This window comes from Enhydra lutris, unplaced genomic scaffold (assembly GCF_002288905.1).
Source record: "Enhydra lutris kenyoni isolate GAN:26980312 unplaced genomic scaffold, ASM228890v2 scaffoldscaffold23, whole genome shotgun sequence".
NCBI classification, from domain to species: Eukaryota; Metazoa; Chordata; class Mammalia; order Carnivora; family Mustelidae; genus Enhydra; species Enhydra lutris.
In genome coordinates, this window is record NW_019154107.1 from 9,571,448 (window position 1) to 9,592,444 (window position 20,997).

Consider the following 20,997-nt stretch of genomic DNA (forward strand, 5'->3'; position numbering starts at 1 on the left):
CCTATAGTGCAGTGTTTTCAGTTCTATACTTATTTCATTATAGTTATTAGTTCATATGTCTGCTTTTCCTATCAGAAGAAAAGTTTTGGCCATTACATTTTATCTCCATCTTTACAACATCCTTATGAGACAGAAACAACAGAGATCCCAGACTATATATTAAAAAAGCAAAGCAAATTGATTCAACTGTCAAGAACAAGGTGGAATATCAATCTACTTTCTCAAACTCCAAAGCCACGTTGTATTCGTTAGGCCATACCCAGTAGTCCTTGTGTTAAGAACTCTTAGCACAGATGGAAGGAGGGACTTACATTTGCTTAAAAGTTCCTTAATGCCCTCAGCCTGTGGGTCTAGATGTCATCCTTAGTTATCCTATGTTTCAGAGATGAATCAATATTGCAGTGTTTTATAATGGGTTCAGGAAAAAAGTTAGAAAACTATATGTATGCAACCTCCAGAAACCATGCTTCATCACCTCCTCAATTATCATCAATTAAAAAAGTTGCTTTAACTACTTTTCAAGATGCACTTCTGATAAATGTATGACAAATGAATTACAAACAGAAGGGTACCTTCCTGAATAAAGAAATCCAAATTAAACACCAAAAAATTTCAATTATGTCAACTGATAGGAACATTTCTCCAAAAATCATCATATGTTGTATTAAATACAAAGTTCAGGTTTTTTTTAAAGATTGGTTTATTTATTTGACAGACAGAAATCACAAGTAGGCAGAGAGGCAGACAGAGAGAGAGGAGGAAGCAGGCTCCCTGCCAAGCAGAGAGCCCGATGCGGGACTCGATCCCAGTACCCTGGGACCATGACCTGAGCCAAAGGCAGAGGCTCAACCCCCTGAGCCACCCAGGTGCCCCCAAAGTTCAGTTTTTAAAGCAACTTCTTTTCAAAGATCAACTGTCAACATATGGTTTTTGCCTTCAAAATACCAGTACATTCAGATACACAAATGTAAAACAGAAATGATTCCTAGACAATATTAATCAACGTCATTTGTTTAAAAAAGCAATTGGTGCACATCATGAGTCATGATTATAAATGCATGCAAACTGCCTTTGGCTAATAAACAAGAAGAATTAAAACTGTACTGAGTGTCAACCAGATCAATGATACCTAATTTGTATAGATTTAAATTATATCTACCTACCTCAGGCAATCACTGATTTCTTTAATAACTGTGTTGGAACATACTTTTGAGCAATTAGAACTCAACTGCTATCAAATAGCTAAGATTTTAAAATGGCATTTAAAAATTACATGCTTGAACATTTAGAAGAAATTAAAATCCTGTTTATTTCTGATTGCTTATTATTTAGGCCACTGAACATCTTCTGAGTTCAATTTAAATAATTTCCTGTGGTATTTTCTAACATTCTTGATATTCGTAGGCTTCAAGAATGAGGGTTAAAATAAAACACACCTTTGTTGCAACCACATAAGTAGGATTTATTCCTAACAAATAAAAAAGTGACTAGCCTATGTATCTTGTCTTAACTTGAAAACTCCAGAACTCAAATTAAAGAATCCATTTGACTGAAAAATTTCCAAGTAAATTTTCTTTCTCTAAATTTCTGGGATAAAAATCCAAGAGCATCTCCTATGCCATGCATAAGGGAAGAGGTCTGAGACTGCCTTTGTTCTCTGGTACAATCAAGTTGATTCTAGAAAAATCACTTAAATCTCTACCATCCACCTCCAAGTAGATAATGGGCTTTTTTTGAATTTTTTATAGGCTCCAATGTCCTATAAAAACCCCTCTCCCTTTCCCTTAGATTCCCTTCAGGACCAGTATTTTTATGCCTTAATTTGAGAGAATGATTAATAAGATATACTCTTATTCCTTACAAATCATGAAGAGATAATGAAGCCAGCCTTTGAAGCCTGAACCATTACAGTGCCTCACAAATCTGTGCTAAGGGCTAACCATAAAACTATCCTCCTATTTCAAAAAAGTGATCATTGAAAATATAATTTAAAGGCCACCTAGATGGCTTAGTTGGTTAAGCAACTGCCTTTGGCTCAGGACATGGTCTTGGAGTCCTGGGATCAAGTCCCCCATCAGGCTCCTGGCTCTGTGGGGAGTCTGCCTCTCCCTCTGACCTTCTCCCCTCTCATACTCTCTCTCTCTCTCTCAAATAAATAAGTAAAATCTTCAAAATTTTAAAACCAAGACTGTTTAGATTTTCACTTCTTGAAATCAAGTAGATAACAGATTCCAACTCTCCCTTAGAAAACAATTTCTAAAAACTCTTTAAATAGCTTCTGAAAAACAATGAAGAGACAATATGATAGTGAAGAAGATATAGAAGTGAAAACCTGAAAGAATTAAAAGAGCCCTCAAAGCTTATTTTGTCTTGATGACATTTTCTGATCTGGAATAAATATCTAAAAAACTAAGCTGCAATTTTGGCAATACCATACAACAACAGGAAAATACAAAGTTCAGGGCCTTCCTAATGTTGGACTCTGACATTCCACTCATTGAGAATATATGTATATGCATACATGTTTATATATAAACAAAATGAATGGCAACAATGTTAAAAGGAACAGGAGGGGGAAATTAGGATCACTTGTTATGGTAAGGCATTCATACTACCCTTGAAGCCGTTTACTGTCACTTGAAATTGGATTGGATTAGTTGCAAATGTATACTGAAAACTCTCCAGTAACAACTTTAAAAAGAAAAAAAGAAGTATAACTGATATGCTATGCTAAGAGAGGAAGTAAAGGGGATTTATATAATATGCTCAATTAAAATCAAAGACAGAAGAAGAGTGGAAGTTAAAACTAGAAACAAAGAATAAGGGAAACAAATAGAAAAGAGTAACAGATACTAATCCAACTAAGTAATCAATAAAGACTGAATGTCAGTGATCTAGACACATTGTCAGAGAGGATCAAAAAAAAATATTTTATCTTGTATACCAGAAACTCACTTTAAATATAAAGATACATATACGATAAAAGTAAATGGTTGGAGAAAAATGTGTCATGCTAACACAACTCAAATACAAACAGAAGAAAGATATATTAACTTCAGACATATCATACTTCAGAACAAGAAAAGTTATCATCCATAATGAGGGACAGTGCATCATGATGAAATCCATTCTCCAAAAAGATGTAACAATCTCAAAATGTATGCAATTAACAAGAGCATCAAAATACATGAAGCAAAAACTGACAGAACTGTAAGAATTAACAGACAAATCCACTATTACAGTTGGACATTTCAACATCCACCTATCAGAAATGGGTGGATCCAGCAGGCCAAAGTCCATAAGATATAGATGAACTCAGTAACACAATCAACTAGATATGATGGATATCTGCAGATTACTTAAGCCAACAACAGAATAAAAATTCTTCTAAAGCTCACATGGAACATTCACCAAGATAAACAACATTCTAGGCCATAAAACACAACAAATGTAAAGGAATGGAAGTCATACAATATCTATCCACACATCACGAGAGAATTAAACTAGAAGTCCACAGCAGAAAGGTAGCTGCCAAATACAACATACCTGGGGATTAAACAACACATTTCTTAGTAACATAGGGGCCAAAGAAGAAATCATGAAAGAAATTTTAAAATAGTTCAAACTAAAGGAAAAAGACAAACAGCTTACCAAAATTTGTGGGATGCACTGAAAGCAGTGATGAAAGGGAAATGTATAGCATTGACTCTATATGTTGGATCAGAAAAAAAAAAAAGATCTTAAAAATCAATCATCTAGGCTTCCCTTTAGGAAACTAGAAAGGGAGAAGAAATTAAACACTAAATATGCAGAAAAAAGAAGCAATAATAAGAGAGAAGTTAAGATGGCTGCATAGTAGGAGGACCCTAGGCTTGTCTCGTCCCTTGAAAACTATCAAATCATTCTAAATACTTCAGAAATCAACTTGAGGACTGACAGAACAAACTCCATAACTAAAGGGAGAGAAGAAGCCACATCAAAGAAAGTAGAAAGTGCAGAGATGTGGTTTGAGAGAGAAGTGGATCATCTGTGCTGCAGAGGGGAGGGAGTCCTGGGTGCAGAGAAGGGTGAGGGTGAGAGGGACAAAGGGAGAGAGGAGCACATGGGGGAATATACAAGGAAGATATTTCCCCAAAGCCACTGGCTAGGAAAAGGAGAGGAGATGATCTTCCTGAGTTCTTGCTACCAGGGGCTTGAAGACTAGAGTTTTAAAGAACAGTGAGCTTGGCTGCGATAGAACCCAGAGGGTGCTGCCTTACTCCTGAAGAATAGGCAGGCAAACAACCCAGGGACAGATGGGCATGGAAACAGAGATTTGAAGAAAGCCTGGGGCACACAGGGGGCAGATGATTTGCTCATCTTGGGACACATCCCTGAGAGGCAGAGTTTTGAGAGATGCCTCTCCAGGAACAAAGGAGCTGATGGGCACCAATTCCTGCCCTGTCCCTCATCATTAACACAGAGCCACATGCAGAAACCAGCTCAACCCTGACACCGGCTGCCTAACCTGCTTACACCATGTCCCACACCTCTGTGCACTGGCAAGACTTGCCTCAGTTCCAGCGTGGCAGGGCCCTCTCCCAGAAGACCAGCACAGACCCTTGCCACACCATGTACCTAAGCCTGAACTTTTAAAAGTCAGTGGGCTTGGCTGGAATAGTGCCTAGAGGGCACTGCTCTTCTCCTGGAGAGAAGGCAAGCAAATAACCTGGAGGCAGACAGTGTGGAAACAGCATCTGCAAAACAGGGGGCACATGGGGGAGGCGGGGATTATTTACACTTCTTGGAGCACTTCCCTGAAAGCAGTGGGCATGGAGACTGCTCTCTGGGGACAAAGGAGCTAATTGGTGCCATCCCTCCCACAACTCTGAACATAAACAGAGTCACCTGCAGGAAGCAGCAGAGCACAAACCCTGGCTGCCTAATCTGCTTATTCCAGGGCCCACACCCCTGGTTTTGGCAGTACTGTCCTTCTCCATAAAGCCTGCCTCAGTTCTAGCCAGGCAGGCCCCTTCCCCACAGGACAACAGGAAGCCCCTTCCCAGACCATGTCTCCCAACCAGAGAGTTCTGTGGGCCTTTAGTCCTAGTGAAAGTAGTATGGGGTCTCATTTCATAAGCAGGTCAGAGCACACCATATTCTGTCCAGGGACCAAACACTGCCCACTACAGGCAAGGAGAGCCTCTGCAGATGACTGGTCTGAGGGATAGAGCAGCCAAAACACAACAGCAGAGTGCACACAGCACACATGGAAGACACTCCCTGAAGTACCAGGACCTGGACAATACATGACCTCTTCATAAAGCAATTACTCTCAGGAACAAGAAATGTAATGGGATTTTCTAACACAGAGAAGAAGACAGAGACTTGGACAAAATGCCAAGATGGAGGAATTCATCCCACATGAAAGAATAAGATAAGGTCACAGCCAGAGATCTAAGTGAAACAGATTTAAGTAACATCCTGATGAAGAATTAAAGCAACACGTATAAGGATACCACTGGACTTGAGAAAAGAATAGAAGATTTTAGGGAAACCCTTATCACAGAGAGAAAAGAGTAAAAAAAAAAATCAGTGTGAAATGAAAAATGCAGTAACTGAAATTGGAAACAGTCTTAATACAATAAACACAAGGCTGGAAGACCAAAAGAATGCATAAGTGATATAGAAGATAAAATAATGGAAAATAATGAAGCCGAACAAAAGAGAACACAAGAATAGACTTAGGGAACTTAGTGACTCCACTAAACATATTAACATTTGTATTATAGGAGTCCCAGAAAATGAAGGAAAGGGAAAAGTGGGCAGAAAATTTGAGGAAATAATAACTGAAAACTTCCCTGATCTGGGGAAGGAAACAGACATCCAGATCCAGAAGGCACAGAGAACTCACATCAAAAATCAACAAAAGCAGGCCAACACCAAGATATATTGTAATTAAATTAGCAAAATAGTGATAAAGGAAAAAAAAAATTCAAAACAGCACAAAAAAAAAAGTCCCTAACTTACAAGGGAAGACCCCTATGGCTAACTGCAGATCTCTCCACAGAAATTTGGCAAGCCAGAAGAGTGTGACATGATATATTCAACACGCTGAATGGGAAGAATCTGGAGCAGAGAATAATCTATCCAGTAAGGATATCATTCAGAATAGGAGAAGAGACAAAGAGTTTACCAGAAAAACAAAAACTGAAGGAGTTTGTGACCGCTAAACCAGCCCTAGAAGAAGTATTAAAGGGGACTCAATGAGTGGAAAAATCTCCAGACAGAAGAAAATAAATATATATCAATAATTACTCTGAATGTAAATGCACTAAACTGTCCAAAAGACAAAGAGTGTCAAAATGGATATTTAAAAGAAAGAAAAGAGTAAAAAAAAAAAAAAAAAAAAACAAGACTCAAGGTGCCTGAGTGGACCAGATGATTAAGTCTCTGCCTCTGGCTCTGGTCTTGATCTCCAGGTCCTGGGATAGAGCCCCGAGTGGGGCTCCCTTTTCTGAGGGGAGTCTGCTTCTCCCTCTCCCCTTCCTTGTGCTCTGAATAAATAAAATCTAAAACAACTACAACAACAACAACAAAAAACAAGAGTCATCATGGCACCAGGGTTAGTCAGTCAGTTAAGCGTGTGCCCTCAGTTCAGGTCATGATCCCAGGGTCCTGGGATAGAGCCCAGCACTGGGCTCCCTACTTAGTGCAACATCTGCTTCCCCCCTCCTGAAGCCCCTCCCACAACTTGTGTCCTTGCTTTCTCTCTCTCAAATAAATAAATAAAATCTTAAAAAAAACCACAAGATTCGGAGGAGTCAAGATGGCGGAGAAGTAGCAGGCTGAGACTACATCAGGTAGCAGGAGATCAGCTAGATAGCTTATCTAAAGATTGCAAACACCTACAAATCCAATGGGAGATCGAAGAAAAGAACAACAGCAATTCTAGAAACAGAAAATCAACCACATTCTGAAAGGTAGGACTGGCGGAGAAGTGAATCCAAAGTGACAAGAAGATAGACTGCGGGGGGAGGGGCTGGCTTCCAGCAAGCGGCAGAGCAACAGAGCACAAAATCAGGACTTTTAAAAGTCTGTTCCGCTGAGGGACATCGCTCCAGAGGCTAAACCGGGATGAACCCCATGCGGGGTCAGCATGGCCTCAGGTCCCACAGGGTCACAGAAGGATAGGGGGTGTCTGAGTGTCACAGAGCTTGCAGGTATTAGAACAGGGAAGCCAGCTACAGAGACAGAGCTGAGGAGTGAGCTCTCAGCTCGGGGTTACCTTGAACCAGTCGCAGGCTCGGTGAGCTCGGAGTGCAGCCAGAGACCAGGGAGACGGGAGTAATTGGGCGCTATTCTCTGAGGGCGCACTGAGGAGTGGGGACCCGAGATCCTGGCTCCTCCGGGCTGGAGACTGGGAGGCCGCCATTTTCACTCCCGTCCTCCAGAACTGTAGGGAAAGCATTCAGGGAACAAAAGCTCCAGAAAGCAAACCCGAGCGGATTACTCAGCCCGGCCCAAGTAAGGGCGGTGCAATTCCGCCTGGGGCAAAGACATTTGAGAATCACTACAACAGGCCCCTCCCCCAGAAGATCAACAAGAAATCCAGCCAGGACCAAGTTCACCTACCAAGGAGTGCAGGTTCAATACCAAGGAGAGCAGCGGAATACCAGAGGAGGAGAAAGCAAAGCATGGAATTCATGGCTTTCTCACCATGATTCTTTAGTCTTGCAGTTAATTTAATTCTTTTTTTCAATTTTTTTTTCTTCTTCTGCTAATTTTTTTAACTTTTACCCTTTTCTTTTTTTTAACGTTTTTTAACTAGTTTAACTAATATATATATAATTTTTTTTCTATTTTATATTTTTTCTTTATTCGTTTTCTTTTTTTAATTGTATCTTTTTTTTTTTTCTGAACTGCTTTTTATCCCCTTTCTCACCTCCATGATTTGGGATTTCTTCTGATTCGGTTAAAGTGTATTTTCCTGGGGTCTTTGCCACCCTTTTAGTATTTTATTTGCTCCATCATATACTCTTATCTGGAAAAAATGACAAGGTGGAAAAATTCACCACAAAAAAAAGAACAAGAGGCAGTACTAAAAGCTAGGGACCTAATCAATACAGACATTGGTAATATGTCAGATCTAGAGTTCAGAATGACGATTCTCAAGGTTTTAGCCAGGCTCAAAAAAGGCATGGAAGATATTAGAGAAACCCTCTCGGGAGATATAAAAGTCCTTTCTGGAGAAATAAAAGAACTAAAATCTAACCAAGTTGAAATCAAGAAAGCTATTAATGAGGTGCAATCAAAAATGGAGGCTCTCACAGCTAGGATAAATGAGGCAGAAGAAAGAATTAGCGATATAGAAGACCAAATGACAGAGAACAAAAAAGCTGAGCAAAAGAGGGACAAACAGCTACTGGACCACGAGGGGAGAATTCGAGAGATAAGTGACACCATAAGACAAAACAACATTAGAATAATTGGGATTCCAGAAGAAGAAGAAAGAGAGAGGGGAGCAGAAGGTATATTGGAGAGAATGATTGGAGAGAATTTCCCTAATATGGCAAAGGGAACAAGCATCAAAATCCAGGAGGTTCAGAGAACCCCCCTCAAAATCAACAAGAATAGGTCCACACCCTGTCACCTAATAATAAAATTTACAAGTCTTAGTGACAAAGAGAAAATCCTGAAAGCAGCCCGGGAAAAGAAGTCTGTAACATACAATGGTAAAAATATTAGATTGGCAGCAGACTTATCCACAGAGACCTGGCAGGCCAGAAAGAGCTGGCATGATATATTCAGAGCACTCAACGAGAAAAACATGCAGCCAAGAATACTATATCCAGCTAGGCTATCACTGAAAATAGAAGGAGAGATAAAAAGCTTCCAGGACAAACAAAAACTGAAAGAATTTGTAAACATCAAACCAGCTCTACAGGAAATATTGAAAGGGGTCCTCTAAGCAAAGAGAGAGCCTAAAAGTAGTAGAACAGAAAGAAACAGAGACAATATACAGTAATAGTCACCTTACAGGAAATACAATGGCACTAAATTCATATCTCTCAATAGTTACTCTGAATGTTAATGGGCTAAATGTCCCAATCAAAAGACACAGGGTATCAGAATGGATAAAAAAACAAAACACATCTATATGTTGCCTACAAGAAACTCATTTTAGACCCGAGGACACCTCCAGATTTAAAGTGAGGGGGTAGTAAAAAGTTTATCATGCTAATGGACATCAGAAGAAAGCAGGGGTGGCAATCCTTATATCAGATCAATTAGATTTTAATCCAAAGACTATAATAAGAGATAAGGAAGGACACTATATCATAATCAAAGGATCTGTCCAACAAGAAGATCTAACAATTTTAAATATCTATGCCCCTAACATGGGAGCAGCCAACTATATAAACCACTTAATAACAAAATCAAATAAACACATAAACAATAATACAATAATAGTAGAGGACTTTAACACTCCCCTCACTGAAATGGACAGATCATCCAAGCAAAAGAACAACAAGGAAATCAAGGCCTTAAATGACACACTGGACCAGATGGACATCACAGATATATTCAGAACATTTCATCCCAAAGCAACAGAATACACATGCTTCTCTAGTGCACATGGAACATTCTCCAGAATAGATCACATCCTTGGTCCTAAATCAGGTCTCAACCGGTATCAAAAGATTGGGATCAGTCCCTGCATATTTTCAGACCACAGTGCTCTGAAGCTAGAACTCAATCACAAGAGGAAATTTGGAAAGAACCCAAATACATGGAGACTAAACAGCACCCTTTAAAGAATGAATGGGTCAACCAGGAAATTAAAGAAGAATTGAAAAAATTCATGGAAACAAATGATAATGAAAACACAACGGTTCAAAATCTGTGGGACACAGGAAAGGCAGTTCTGAGAGGAAAATATATGGTGGTACAAGCCTTTCTCAAGAAACAAGAAAGGTCTCAAGTACACAACCTAACCCTACACCTAAAGGAGCTGGAGAAAGAACAAGAAAGAAACACTAAACCCAGCAGGAGAAGAAAAATCATAAAGATCAGAGCAGAAATCAATGAAATAGAAACCAAAAAAACAATAGAGCAAATCAACGAAACTAGGAGCTGGTTCTTTGAAGAATTAATAAGATTGATAAACCCCTGACCAGAATTATCAAAAAGAAAAGAGAAAGGACCCAAATAAGTAAAATCATGAATGAAAGAGGAGAGATCACAACTAACACCAAAGAAATACAGACAATTAAAAGAACATACTATGAGCAACTCTATACCAACAAATTTGACAATCTGGAAGAAATGGATGCATTCCTAGAGACATATAAACTACCACAACTGAACCAGGAAGAAATAGAAAGCCTGAACAGACCCATAACCAGTAAGGAGATTGAAACAGTCATCAAAAATCTCCAAACAAAAAAAAGCCCAGGGCCAGACGGCTTCCTGGGGGAATTCTACCAAACATTTAAAGAGGAACTAATTCCTATTCCCCTGAAACTGTTCCAAAAAATAGAAATGGAAGGAAAACTTCCAAACTCTTTTTATGAGGCCAGCATCACCTTGATCCCAAAACCAGACAAGGATCCCATCAAAAAAGAGAACTACAGACCAATATCCTTGATGAACACAGATGCAAAAATTCTCACCAAAATACTAGCCAATAGGATTCAACAGTACATTAAAAGGATTATTCACCACGACCAAGTGGGATTTATTCCAGGGCTGCAAGGTTGCTTCAACATCTGCAAATCAATGTGATACAACACATTAATAAAAGAAAGAACAAGAACCATATGATACTCTCTATAGATGCTGAAAAAGCATTTGACAAAGTACAGCATCCCTTCCTGATCAAAACTCTTCAAAGTGTAGGGATAGAGGGCACATACCTCAATATTATCAAAGCCATCTATGAGAAACCCATAGCAAATACCATTCTCAATGGAGAAAAACTGAAAGCTTTTCCAGTAAGGTCAGGAACACGGCAGGGATGTCCGTTATCACCACTGCTATTCAACATAGTACTGGAAGTCCTAGCCTCAGCATCAGACAACAAAAGGAAATTAAAGGCATCCAAATTGGCAAAGAAGAAGTCAAACTATCACTCTTCACAGATGATATGATACTATATGTGGAAAACCCAAAAGACTCCACTCCAAAACTGCTAGAACTTGTACAGGAATTCAGTAAAGTGTCAGGATATACAATCAATGCACAGAAATCAGTTGCATTTCTCTACACCAACAACAAGAGAGAAGAAAGAGAAATTAAGGAGTCAATCCCATTGACAATTGCACCCAAAACCATAAGATACCTAGGAATAAACCTAACCAAAGAGGCTAAGAATCTATACTCAGAAAACTATAAAGTACTCATGAAAGAAATTGAGGAAGACACAAAGAAATGGAAAAATGTTCCATGCTCCTGGATTGGAAGAATAAATATTGTGAAAATGTCTATGCTACCTAAAGCAATCTACACATTTAATGCAATTCCTATCAAAGTACCATCCATTTTTTTTTCAAAGAAATGGAACAAATAATCCTAAAATTTATATGGAACCAGAAAAGACCTCGAATAGCCAAAGGAATATTGAAAAAGAAAGCCAAAGTTGGTGGCATCACAATTCCAGACTTCAAGCTCTATTACAAAGCTGTCATCATCAAGACAGCATGGTACTGGCACAAAAACAGACACATAGATCAATGGAACAGAATAGAGAGCCCAGAAATAGACCCTCAACTCTATGGTCAACTAATCTTCGACATAGCAGGAAAGAATGTCCAATGGAAAAAAGACAGTTTCTTCAACAAATGGTGTTGGGAAAATTGGACAGCCACATGCAGAAAAATGAAATTGGACCATTTCCTTACACCACACACGAAAATAGACTCAAAATGGATGAAGGACCTCAATGTGAGAAAGGAATCCATCCAAATCCTTGAAGAGCACACAGGCAGCAACCTCTTCGACCTCAGCCTCAGCAACATCTTCCTAGGAACATCGCCAAAGGCAAGGGAAGCAAGGGCAAAAATGAACTATTGGGATTTCATCAAGATCAAAAGCTTTTGCACAGCAAAGGAAACAGTTAACAAAACCAAAAGACAACTGACAGAATGGGAGAAGATATTTGCAAATGACATATCAGATAAAGGGCTAGTGTCCAAAATCTATAAAGACCTTAGCAAACTCAACACCCAAAAAACAAATAATCCAATCAAGAAATGGGCAGAAGACATGAACAGACATTTCTGCAAAGAAGACATCCAGATGGCCAACAGACACATGAAAAAGTGCTCCACATCACTCGGCATCAGGGAAATACAAATCAAAACCACAGTGAGATATCACCTCACACCAGTCAGAATGGCTAAAATTAACAAGTCAGGAAATGACAGATGCTGGCGAGGATGCAGAAAAAGGGGAACCCTCCTACACTGTTGGTGGGAATCCAAGCTGATGCAACCACTCTGGAAAACAGCATGGAGGTTCCTCAAAATGTTGAAAATAGAACTACCCTATGACCCAGCAATTGCACTGCTGGGTATTTACCCTAAAGATACAAACGTAGTGATCCAAAGGGGCACGTGCACCCGAATGTTTATAGCAGCAATGTCTACAATAGCCAAACTATGGAAAGAACCTAGATGTCCATCAACAGACGAATGGATAAAGAAGATGTGGTAAATATACACAATAGAATACTATGCAGCCATCAAAAGAAATGAAATCTTGCCATTTGCGACGATGTGGATGGAACTAGAGGGTATCATGCTTAGCGAAATAACTCAATCGGAGAAAGACAACTATCATATGATCTCCCTGATATGAGGAAGTGGAGATGCAACATGGGGGGTTAAGGGGGTAGGAGAAGAATAAATGAAACAAGATGGGATTGGGAGGGAGACAAACCATAAGTGACTCTTAATCTCACAAAACAAACTGAGGGTTGCTGGGGGGAGGGGGGTTGGGAGAGGGGTTGAGGTTATGGACACTGGGGAGGGTATGTGCTATCGTGAGTGCTGTGAAGTGTGTAAACCTGGAGATTCACAGACCTGTATCCCTGAGGATAAAAATATATGTTTATAAAAAAAAACCCACAAGATTCATCTATATACTGCCACAAAAGACTCATTTTATACTTAAAGACAACTGCAGATTTAAAGTGAGGGGATAGAAAAATATTAACCATGCAAATAGATATCAAAAGAAAGTTGGGGCAGCAATACTTATAAAGGACAAACTAGACTTTAAAACAAAGACTGTCACAAAGGATGAAGAAGTATATTGCATCATAATAAAGGGGACAATCCAACAAGATCTAACAATTGTGAATATTTATGCACCCAACATGGGAGCACCCAAATATATAAAACAATTCTTAACAAACATAAAGGAACTCATTGATGGTAATACGATAATTGTAGGGGACTTATCACCTCACTTAGAGCAATGACAGGACATATCACCTAAGCTGAAGATCAACAAGAAAAACAGTGTCTTTGAAAGATACACTGGACCAGAGGGACTTAAGAGATAGAGTGAGACCACTTCATCCTAGAACAGCAGAATACACATTCCTTTCAGGTGCACATGGGGCATTCTCTAGAATAGATCACATACTAAGTCTCCTATCAGGCCTCAACAAGTACAAAAGAGTGAGATCATACCATGCACATTTTTTGACCACAATGCTATGAAACTTGAAGTTAACCACAAGAAAAAAATTTAAGAAGACTGAAAATACATGAAAGTTAAAAAACAGGAGCAAACAATGAATGGATCAACCAGGAAATCAGAGAAAAAACTAAAAAAATACATGGGAAAAAATGAAAATGAAATCATAATTGTCCAAAACATCTGAGGTGGAGCAAAAGTGGTCCTAAGAAGGAAGTAGCTTACAAGTAGCTTACAATAGCAATACAAGGCCTACCTCAAGAAGCAAGGAAAATCTCAAATAAACAACCTAAACTTACCCCTAAAGGTGCTAGAAAAACAACAAATGAAGCCTAAAGCCAGCAGATAAAGGGAAATAATAAATCTGAGAGTAGAAATAAATGAAAGCAAATTAAAAAAACAATAGAACAGATCAACAAAACTAGAGCCGGTTCTCTGAAAAAAATTAATAAAATTGATAAACCCATAGCCAGACGTATCAAAAAGATAGGGCCAAAATAAATAAAATCACAAATGATAGAGGAGAAATGACCAACAGCACAGAAATAAAAATAATTATAAGAGAATATTATGAAAAACTAAATGCCAACAAATTGGACAACCTAGAAGAAATGGATGAATTCCTACAAACATATAAACTGCCAAAACTGAAATAAGAAGAAATAGAAAACTTGACCATGCCAATAACCAGCAAAGAAATTGAATCAGTACATCAAAAATTACTCAACAAACAAGAATTCAGGACCAGATGGCTTCCCAGGGGAATTTTACCAAATATTTAAAGGAAATTTGATACCTATTCTTTTCAAACTCTTCAACAAAAGAGAAACAAAAGGAAACCTTCCAAATTCATTCTATGAGACCAGTAGTACCCAGATATAAAAACCAGAGCAACGCTCCAGTAAAAAAGAGAACTACAGGCCAATATTCCTGATGAACATGGATGTAAAATTTCTTAGTAACATACTAAAGCCAATTTCAACAGTACATTAAAAGAACCATTTACCATGACCAAGTGAGATTTCCTCCTGGGCTGGTAGAGTTCATTTTTTGCCAATCGATTAGCATGATATACCACATTAATAAAAGAAAGGATAATAACCATACGATCCTTTCAACAGATGCAGGAAAAGCATTTGACAAAGTACAACATCCATTCATAATAAAAACCCTCAACAAAGTAGGGATAGAGAGAACATATCTCAATATAATAAAGTTCATCTGTGAAAAATCCACTGATAGTATTATCCACAATGGGGAAAAACAGAGCTTTTTCTCTACAGTCAGAAATAAGACAGGGATGTCCACTCTCACCAGTATTGTTCAATATATTACTGAAAGTCTTAGACACAGAAATCAGAAAACAAAAGCAAATAAAGGGCATCAAAATTGGCAGAGAGGATGTCAAACTATCACCATTTACAGATGACATGATATTCTATAAAGAAAACCCAAAAGATTCCACCAAAAGCTTGTAAGAACTGTTACACTAATTCATTAAAGTCACAGGATACAAAATCAATGTACAGAAATTGGTTTCATTTCTATACATCAACAATAATGAAACATCAGAAAGAGAAATCAAAGAATCAAACCCATTTACAATTATACCAAAAATAGTAAGATACCTAGGAATACACCTAACCAATGAGGTAAAAGATCTATACTCTGAAAACTGTAAAACTGTGGTGAAAGAAATTGAAGGTGACACAAAGAACTGGGAAGACATTCCATGCTCATGGACTGGAAGAATATTGTTAAAATGTTGATACTATCCCAAGGAATCTACACATTTAATGCAATACTTATCAAAATACCACTTGTATTTTTCACAGAACTAGAACAATCCTAAAATTTGTATGGAACCACAAAAGACCCCAAATAGCCAAAGCAACCCTCGGAAAGAAAAACAAAGCTTGAGGCATCACAATTGTGGACTTTAAGTCATATTACAAAGCTGTAGCAATCAAGGCAGTATGGTACTGGTACAAAAATGGACACATAAATAAAATAAACAGAAAAGGAAATGTAGAAATGAACTCACAAGTATATGGTCAATTTATCTTCAACAAAGCGGGCAAGATTATCCAATGGAAAAAAGACAGTCTCTTCAACAAATGGCGTTGGGTAAACTGGACAGCAACATGCAGAAGAATGAAACTGGACCACTTTCTTACACCATACACAAAAAGTCAAAATGGATTAAAGACCTAAATGTGAGACAGGAAACCATCAAAATCCTAAAGGAGAATACAGGCAGCAATCTCTTTGACTTTGGGCATACCAACTTTTTACTAGACATGCCTCTGGAGGCAACAGAAACAAAAACAAAAATAAACTACTAGGAATTCATCAAGATAAAAAGCTTCCACACAGAGAAGAAAACAATAAACACAACTAAAAGGCAACCAACAGAATGGGAGATGATATCTGCAAATTACCTATCTGATAAATAGTATTCAGTATCTATAAAGAACATAACAAACTCAACACCCAAAAAACAAATAACCCAATTAAAAATGGGCAAAAGACATGAATAAACACTTTTCCAAACACATTTAGATGACCAACAGACACACGAGAAAATGTTCATCATAACTTATCATCAGGGAAATGCAAACAAGACTGCAATGATATATGACCTCACATCAATCAGAATGGTTAAAATTCACAACAAAGGAAACAAAAGGTGTTGGTGATGATGCAGAAAAAGGGAATCCTCTTACACTGTGCGTGGGAATGCAAATTGGTGCAGCCAATCTGGAAAAGAGGTTGGAGGTTCTTCAAAAAGTTAGAAATAGAATACCCTACCACTCGGGAATTGCAGTACTAGGTATCTACCCAAAGAATACAAAGGTACAAATTCAAAGGGATACATGCACTCTGATGTTTACAGCAGCATTATCAACAGTAGCCAAATTATGGGAAGAGCACACATATCTATCAACTGATGAATGGATAAAGAAGATGTGTTATGTGCAACAGAATATTACTCAGCCATCAAAAGAATGACATGGACGGAGCTATGGAGTATTAAGCTAAATGAAGTAAGTCAGAGAAAGACAAACAGCACATGATTTCACTCATATGTATTCCACATATTAAGAAACAAAACAAAAGATCATGGGGGGCCGTAGGGAGAAGGAGAAAAATCAAGAAACAAACTCTGAACTACGGGGAACAAACTGATGATTACCAGAGGGGAGAAGGGTGGGGGATGGGGTAAATAGGTGAGGGGGATTAAGAAGGGCACTTGTCATGATGAGTGTTGGGTGTTGTAAGGAAGTACTGAATCACTAAATTGTACACCTGAAACTAATATTACACTCTGTGTTAACTGGAATTTAAATAAAAACTAAAAAAAAAAAAATCAATAATATGAATTAGAGCAGAAACCAATGAAAAAAGAAACCGATAAAGAAAAACAACAAAACCAAAAGCTGGTTCTGCAAAACTTTCAGTAAAACTGATACACCTAAGCCATAACAACCAATAAAATAATAAAAAAAAGAGGACATAAATTACTAACATAAAACACGAAGGATAAGACCTCACCAGAGATTCCATGGACATAAAAGGATAATCAAATAATACTATAAATATCTCTATATTCTCAATTTTTATAATCTAAATAAAACATATTACTTCTTTGAAAGAAGCAATATTCCAAAATTCATACAAGACAGAATTGAACTGAAGTTATGCTATCCACACAAGAAGAAAAAGACAATCTGAATAGACCCATATTTATTAAATATGTTAGATCAATAACAGAATGCATCAAGCCTAGATAGGTTCACTGTTCCAGTCTACATTTAAGGAAGAAGTTGTGCCTATTTTCTACAATCTTTCTCAGATGATAGTAGCAGAGGACTCATTTCCTAATGTTTGGCATGAGGCCACACATCGACAAATGATGCTGGATATCCACATGCTCAGGGGAAAAATCTAAACACACACACCTTAGACAGTTTGCAAAAATTAACTCAAAATGGACCACATATGTAAATGTAAATGTAAAATGAAACTTCTAAAAGAAAACAGGTGAAAACCCAGACAATGTTGAGTGCGGTGAGGACTTCTTAGATCTATCACCAAATGCATGATCCATGAAAGAAAGAATTAATAAACTGGATTTCGTTAAAATTAAAAATTTCTGTTCTTCAAAAGACAATATCAAGAGAATGAGAAGAGAATCCAGACTAGGAGAAGTATTTGTGCAAGACACATCTGATAAATTACTTTTATCCAAAAACATACAAGGAACTTTTAGAACTCAACACTAAGTAAAGACGTCAAATGAAAAGTAGGCCAAAGACCTTAAGAGACACCTCACTGAAGATACAGAGATAACAAATAAACCTATGAATAGATGCTCCACATCATATGTTATAAGGGAAATGTAAATAAAAACGAGATAGCACTATACATCTACAAGAATGGCCAAAATCCAGATCACTGACAATACCAGATGCTGGCAAGGATGTGGAACAATAGGATTCTCATACAGTGCTGGTGGGAAGGCAAAATTATACAGCCACTTTGAAAGACAGTTTATCAGTTTCTGATAAAATTACACACACTCTTACCATGCTATCAGTATGCTCCTTGGTATTTACCCAAATGAACTAAAAACTTGTGTGCATATGAAAACCTACACATGGATGTTTACAGAGGAGTTTTATGACAATGAAAGTATTCTATAGAATACTAGGATGGTAGATAACATGTTTGTTAAAATCCACAGACTGTACAATGTTAAAACTGAACCCTGATGTAAAGCATAGACTTTGGGGTGATAATGCTTTATCAGTGTAGGTTCATCAATTCTCACAAATGAGATGATGACTTGGGGGAGGATGTGCATCTGTGGGGATAGAGAGTATATGGGAATTCTCTGTACTTTCTGCTCAATTTTGCTGTGAACCTAAAAGTATTCTAAAAAAAATTAAGTTTATTGTAATTAAAAAGCTTATTTGATCTAAAAGAGTGTGTAAGAAGAACATTTATAAGGCTGTTTATTCCATGGCAAGGAGTGTGGTTACAGCCAGTTAGCAACTGACCTCGCCCCAAATGAATAAACTGTATTCACATAAAAAAAAAAGTTCACAGGAATTTATTTTTGTGGATATATGAAAAAATATGCTGTATTTTGATAAATTACCTCCTCTTTTTGTATTTTAATCTTTAGGGACAAGTATGACAAATAACTTCTTAAAAAATCAATGTCTAGATCATACACACAGATAGGAAAATATGACATAAGTGAGAATAATCTGAATTAATAAATAGCACAAACCAAATCAGAGAAATTTCAGTTATTGAAATTAATTGCAGCTCCATATTTGTAGTAGAAATGAAATCCAAGCCGGAAAATATGGATGGAAAAAGAGGATTCTAAAAAGTGATGGACTGGGGTGCCTGGGTGGCTCAGTGAGTTAAAGCCTCTGCCTTTGGCTTAGGTCATGATCCCAGGGTCCTGGGATCGAGCCCCACATCGGCCTCTCTGCTCACTGGGGAGCCTGCTTCCTCCTCTCTCTCTGCCTGCGTCTCCGCCTACTTGTGACCTCTCTCTGTCAAATAAATAAATAAAATCTTTAAAAAAATTAAAAAATAGAAAGTGATGGCTAAGTAGATATTGGAAACATTGTAAGTAAATGAAATAAAAATTCAATGTATAGTTTTAATAGTAGATAGATACAACTGAAGATAGAACTATTAGAAAAATTATTGATAATTCAGCCAAAACCAGACAAAATGGATGGAAAATACAGAGGAGGCACAGAGCTACAATGACAAGGTCTAACTTATATTTAGCTGTCCCTGAATGAGAGTAGAGAAATATTGGAGAAGGGAAATTTTAGGACCTAATGACAAATATCCAAAACTTAAGCAAGGTTACTATTCTACAGGAAAATATATATCCATGGATGGGGGAATGGGTTAAATGGATGATGGGTATTAATAAGGGCACTTGCTGTGATGAGCAACTCATGTTGTATTTAAGTAATGAATCACTAAATCCTACACCTGAAACTAATATGACACTATATGTTAGCTGGAATTTAAATAAAAATTGATGAAAACACATACACACAGAAGCGCTGCAACAGACTCCAACAGAAAACACCACAAATGCCCATCGAAAGTGGAATGGACAGGCAGTGTGCCCAGCAGTTGGGAGGTCTGTCTTTTGTTCTAGCAGTGTTTGGATGGACCCTTCTACCAGCCTCCAACCACCTTACAACCCTTTATCGAGATACAACCTTTGGAGCCATCTTCTTGGCCACCCCCTGCCTCCAGGACCAGCCAACACCCAATTTTGAGCTTAACTCCTTATCACTGATCAACCATGAGCTCCCACATTCATTTGTGTTTTTTTTAAATATTTTATTTTACTTACTTGGCAGAGAGACACAGCGAAAGAGGGAATACAAGCAGGGGGAGTGGGACAGGGAGACCAGGCTTCCCGCTGAACAGGGCTCCATCATGCAGGGCTCCATCAGAGGACCCTGAGATCACGACTTGAGCAGAAGTCCCACTCTTAACAACTGAGCCACCCAGGTGCCCCCAGCTCCCACATTCCTCAGTAGTATGCCCCCAATGGGGAGGCCACAGTCAACTGGCTGGTCAACGTGCATCTGTGGGCCTCCTATACCTACCTCTTTCTGGGCTTCTATTTCCACCTGGACGATGTGACTCTGGAAGGTGTGGGACATATCTTAGGCTAGTTGGCTCAGGAGAAACCCCAGGGTGCCCAGCATCTCCTGAACATGCAAAACCAGCCCAGCGGCACCCTCTTCCAGGATGTGCAGAAGCCGTCCCAGGAGGGGTCTGTAGTAAAACCGTGGATGCCAGGGAAGCTGCCCTGGTTCTGGAGAAGAACCATATGGGTCTGCATGCCCTGGGTTCCGCCCGCACAGACCCCCAGCCTTGTGACTTCCCAGAGAACCACATCCTGCATGAGGAGGGGAAACTCATCAAGAAGATGGCAATCAGCTGACTCACCTCAGCAGGCTGGCCGGCTCCCAGGCTGGGCTTGGCGAGTATCTCTTCGGAGGCTGACCCTCGAGCACCACTAGGAGCCTCTGAAACTCAGCAGTCTTTGAGGGACCCCTCTGGCATCACGCTGGTGCCAAGGCTTGTGCTCTGAGCCTTTCCCTGAAGCCACTAGGCAGCTTTTCAACCACCCAGGAGTCCTCTCCCAACCCGTGGACCAAATAGAAACAATAAAGCTTTTTGCATCAAATAATAATAATAATAAAAAATACATCTATGTATAATGCTTAAATAAATTGTGACATACATTCA

At 38.5% G+C, this 20,997-nt stretch overlaps 1 pseudogene; it reads left to right on the forward strand.

Annotated features, from left to right (window-relative positions):
• Window positions 1-19,821: 19,821 nt before the first annotated feature.
• LOC111150370 lies at window positions 19,822-20,768 on the forward strand (annotated as a pseudogene).
• The last annotated feature ends 229 nt before the right edge of the window (window positions 20,769-20,997 follow it).